Source organism: Octopus bimaculoides, chromosome 25, assembly GCF_001194135.2.
Source record: "Octopus bimaculoides isolate UCB-OBI-ISO-001 chromosome 25, ASM119413v2, whole genome shotgun sequence".
Lineage (NCBI taxonomy): Eukaryota > Metazoa > Mollusca > Cephalopoda > Octopoda > Octopodidae > Octopus > Octopus bimaculoides.
In genome coordinates, this window is record NC_069005.1 from 1,270,450 (window position 1) to 1,276,315 (window position 5,866).

At 35.1% G+C, this 5,866-nt stretch overlaps 1 protein-coding gene across 2 annotated transcripts in view; it reads right to left on the bottom strand.

Annotated features, from left to right (window-relative positions):
* The window catches only part of LOC106876054 (solute carrier family 45 member 3), a 42,685-nt gene that overhangs the window by 20,418 nt on the left and 16,401 nt on the right, over positions 1–5,866 (bottom strand). The gene's annotated exons all lie outside the window — the stretch shown is intronic.

The following is a 5,866-nucleotide window of genomic DNA, read 5'->3' on the forward strand; positions in this document are numbered from 1 at the left end:
ATATAAATATATATATATATACACACACATTTATACATACATATATGTTTTCATACATGTATATGTATACATACATATATATGTATACATACATATACATATATATGTATACATACATATGCATATATATGTATACATACATATGCATATATATGTATACATACATATATATACATACATTTGTATATATATGTATACATATACATATATATGTATACATACATATATATATGTGCATACATATATATATGTATGTATACATATATATATATATGTATACGTATATATACAAATGTATGTATATATATGTATGTATACATACATATATATATATATGTATGCATACATATATATATGTATGCATGCATGTATACATACATACGTACATATATATATATGTGTGTGTGTATATGAATATATATCTGTGTATATAACATTCGCCATGTTGGACCACTGAACTCAATAAGGCTCTTTCCTTCTCTCTCTGTTTATTTTCTCGCATTCCTTTCTGTCGAAGAGCGTAGGCTCAAAACATAAAATACTTCTCCATCATTCCCTGAGCGTGAAACTAATACAATTGTCTTCGTCTTAGTTTTATATATATATATATATACATATGATGATATACACACATATATATACATATGCATGCGCACACACAAACACGCAGATACATACACCAGCGTCACAGCTGGATAGACCAATACGGTAGTAGTGTATGAGCTGAAGCAGTAGAATAACCAGCTGTGCCCTTCGTAGAAGCCAGGACCCTTTAAGGTGGTTCAGTCCATCAGTATTCAGTCGTAAATGAATCCGGCAGAAGAGGTCCACGTAGCTCAGCACTGTGGCCATAGTATCACTCATGAGAAATGAATAGCAATTAGTTTATTCAACTTTCTTCAAGGCCTTGATACATGATATTGTGAACCAGTACACAACACTGTTTACAATAATAAGTATATATATATATATATATATAAATACATTTATATTGTTCATATATATATATATATACATACATACATTTATATTGTTTTTATACATATATACATATATATATATACACTCACATATATACACATACATTTATATACTACATATATATATATATATATATATATATAAATACATTTATATTGTTCATATATATATATATATACATACATACATTTATATTGTTCATATATATGTATATATATATATATGTGTGTGTGTGTGTGTGTGTGTTTATATACATTTATATTGTTTATATATATATATGATATATTAACAAATATCAGGGTAGAAAAGATTTTAGAAATGTTTATTACCAGTGGCCTAGCAAGTAGAAAAACTAGTCAATAGACTTCATATTATTCATATAAATACAGTGTACATTTAAACATTTTGACTACTCCTTCTAGCATGTTTCATGTCCTATTATGGCTGTCTTTGGTTCTAAGACGCAAGGTGTTCTTCCATCAGGATAATGCTTGGCAACATACAGCAAAGATGACATTCCAAAAGCTGGAGCAGTTTGAATGGGAAAGGATGCCCCACTCACCATACAGATAGATAGATAGATAGACAGACATAGATAGATAGATAGATAGACAGACAGACAGACATTGATATATATATATATATGTATATACTATAGACATCTTTCAGTTTCTGTCTACCAATTCCATTCAGAAGGTTTTGATCAGCTTGAGGCTGTAATAGAAGACACTTGTCCAAGGCACCATGCAGTAAGACTGAACCCAGAACCATGTAGTTGGAAAGCAAACTTCTTACTGCAGAGCGAGAACTGGAAATGAGTATCTGATAAGAAAGGTGAGGATAGTTTGGTGAGGGGGAAGTAGTCAGGTGACATGGTGGTAAGGCGGGGAAGTAGTGTTGTAATGTGACGGTGGTGGTGGTGGTGGTGTGTCAATGTGTTAATACACAAGAGATAGTAAGGTTTAGCCTTTTGTTTGGTCGGAGGGTGAGGAAATGAAGTAAGAATGTTTATTGATATGGGTTCAAGAGGGGAAAAATAAAAACATGTCCATGAATTCAGCACAGCCTAATTATTTCACACAATCCAGTTAAAGGTGAATACTTTAAATTTTACAAATGGCCACCACAGAAAAAAAAAACACAAAAAACAAAAATATTTTATTAGTTTACAGGTTTTTTTCCACATCTTATGTGTTACATAACAGATCCAGAGAGCTTTTGTGATTTAATGAAACTCTTTTGTTTAGTTTAGTTTAGTTTTTGTGTGTGTGTGTGTGTGTGTTGCTTGTCAACACAAATAACATATTATTTAATTCTAACCCATAAATAAATATAAATCTATTACTTTATAATTATAAAAGGCTCTGCTAATATTTCACTATATAACATTAATTGTTTGTGTTAATAGTGGCCTACATTTGTCTTTTTATCTTCAATAGTTATGAAGTCTGCTGGGAAAACTAGTTTTTTTCCGTCTAACCACTCCTTGAACCTTTCTTCACCTTGTTCACAAGATATTATTCAGGGACTTGTCTATATTTTATATTTTTATTTTTTTATTACTGTATCACTGCATGGGAGTGGTTAAATGGTGGTAAAAAAAAATAGGTGAGTCTCTCATTGGAAACTTGTGCACATTGTTCAGTTTTGCCTTTTGCCACTAACAGATTCACCACTATCATCATTTGATGTCAACTGTCCCATGTTTGTTCAGGTCACATGGTATTTATTGAGGCAGTTTTTTTTTTTTATAGCTGGATGTTCTTCCTGTTGCCAACCTTCACCTGTTTCCATGCTAGGACATATTTCACCATGGTCAGACATTAAATAATGAAGATGATGGTGATGTGTGTGTGTGTGTGTGTGTGTGTGTTACCATTTGTACTTCTCCAGATATCTTGAGCAGTAAGCATGGATGTTGTTATTTTTCCTACCAACAAATCATCCACTGGCTTTACCGCTTTGAAGATATGTGAAAGAAGAGACCTCTTACTTGCGAAACAGTTGAAGGTTAGTGACAGGAAGGGCATCCAGATATAAAACAAAGATACTTCTGAAACTCATGCAAGCATGAGGCAAACAGACATAAAAATGAACAAATGAATTCCAGTAAAAAAGGACCAGAGAGTTGACAGGGTCGGTAAAGGGACAAACAGGATGGTATGCAGCTGGTGGGTTTCCTGGTCTCTCTGGTATATACATTCCTCCCCTGGATGGGACGCCAGTCTGTTGCAGGATTACTCCTTTTTGCCAGCTGAGTGGACTGGAGCAATGTGAAATGAAGTGTCTCGCTCAAGAACACAATGCATTGCTTGGTCCAGGAATAAGTCAAGCACCCAAACCACTAAGCCATGCACTTCCACGAAATGGCAGCATTTGGTTATAATCCTTGGTAATCTACACTAAAATCCTACAGCAACTGGCTTTGCTTTCATTCTTCCCTGGGCAGAGCAATGAAATAAATACCAGTGAAATTCTGGGGTTGATATGATTAAGTGTTCCTCTCGTTAAATTTGCAGTCTTATGCTCATGTAAGGTTCAACGTTATTCCATTAAATATTTTAAATGCTGATAATGTAAAATGAATATTTATTCTTACCAGTGATCTGGAACCAACATAGTGGGAAATATATACAATATATACACACACATGCATACACACATATATATGTATGCAGCATGCATCTATATATATATATATAGAGAGAGAGAGAGATAGATAGATAGATAGATATGTGAATATATATATAAGTATGTATGTATATGTGTTTATTTATGCAGCATGTGTGTGTATATATATATATATATATATATATATATATATATATATATATATGTATGTATGTATGTATATTATATACACATAAATCTAAGACAGACAGAAGATTGGTGTTATTTAGTTGAACAGCCTTTCAACTAAATAACGGAATAATAACTGAAATGAAACAATTGACAATATAATTTGGCCTTGAAGTGAATGTTACTACTGTAACACTTGCAGCTAAATGCTCCCCGTTTTATAGGGGTCGGGCAAGGCTGGGTGAGAGTGGGACGGTGAACAGCACATAACAATCCTCGACACCATTTGTGATCTTAAAGTCTTAAAGTACAGGAGCACCACCATTCAAACGCTAGACATTGCATTACCGACACAGATCGTGTTTTAAAGAGAACTGGCTGCACTGCTCCAGATATGTAACATGACAAGAGAGAGAGAGAGAAAGACAAAGGAAATATAGCATGAAGGATAGGGAATTGACTGAAGGGGGGGGGGCAAGGGACAGGACAGTGCCTCTGAAGGTGGGGACAGATGTTGCATGCCCCACTGGTGTGGGTATGAAAATATCTTAGATTGAAATGTCATTAAGTAACAAGTGGAAGAAACTTGTAACAACACACACACACACACACAGAGTTGCCAGAAGCATAATCTTTGAATGATGGGCCTCACAGAGGAGATGACAAGTGACTGATAGCTCGGCAATATGCTGTACTCGAGAAGACCCGTCAAGCAAAGTGAAGTTATAGTCGTGGCCGTTGCTGGTGTCATGTAACTGGCACCCATTACACTCTGTGAAGTGGTTGGCATTAGGAAGGGCACCCAGCTGTAGAAACCATGCCAAATCAGACTTGAACCTTGTGCAGACCTCCAGCTTACCAGTTCCAGTTAAACCGTCCAACCCATACCAGCATGGAAAGCGGATGTACAACATAACTTATACTGAGTGTAAAACCAGAAGGGAGACAAACACAGAAGGTCCTTAATTCTTCATCAGTTATTGACCAGATGGTATTACTCGGTTTCATTGGTGTGAAACATCGTCCTTATACAGGACTGCCACATTATGCTGGCAAACAAACTTTACTATATATATATATATATATATATATATATATATATATATATACACATATATACACATACATATATATACATATATATGATGTGCAGGTAGCATGTAAAACACACCATTTCGAGCGTGGCCATCGCCAGTTCCGCCTGACTGGCCCTCGTGCTGGTGGCATGTAAAACACCCACTACACTCTCGGAGTGGTTGGCGTTAGGAAGGGCATCCAGCTGTAGAAACGCTGCCAAATCAGATTGGAGCCTGGTGTCGCCTCCTGGTCCACCAGTCCTCAGTCAAATCGTCCAACCCATGCTAGCATGGAAAGCGGACGTTAAACGATGATGATGATGATGATGATATATATACACACACCTACATATATATACATACACATATGTATACATATATACATACAATCACACATAGACATGTATGTATCTATGTATCTATGTATGTATGTGTATGTGTGTGTGTATGTATGTATGTATAATACAATTTAATGCAGGTCACTTTTAAACTGAATACAATAAAGTTAAGTGAGTGCTATTTAGCGAGCAATTTTGAAAAGCTGTTCAGAGAAGCTCTTGAAGAAATGATATGAAATACTTGACCCTCTTCTCACAGGAATTCTCTCCTCAACAAAAAAATTCTTTGATGTTTAAGCCAAGAATTTCCTTCCCTAACTGGAGTGGTTGCATGAGCAGCGAACAAATGAGACTTTATGTGGTCACTCAGCCTCTGAGAAATAACAGCTAAATCTTCCTAAAATCGTATCATACCATGTTGAGGAAGTAAAGTACACAATGGAGGATATAGTTTGGAGTAGACTAGGCCAGAGGGAGAGAAAAAAATGGATGGGGATGGCAGGAATGTCTTTGATTGGCATGTTTCAGGATTGAGACTTTGGGCTAAACAGTAACAAGAGTGGCAGTAGCAGCAGTCCTAGACTGGGAGTTCTTATGATCTGTAGACTGTCATCAAAATAGACTATCTATCTATCTATATATATATATATATATATATATATATATATATAT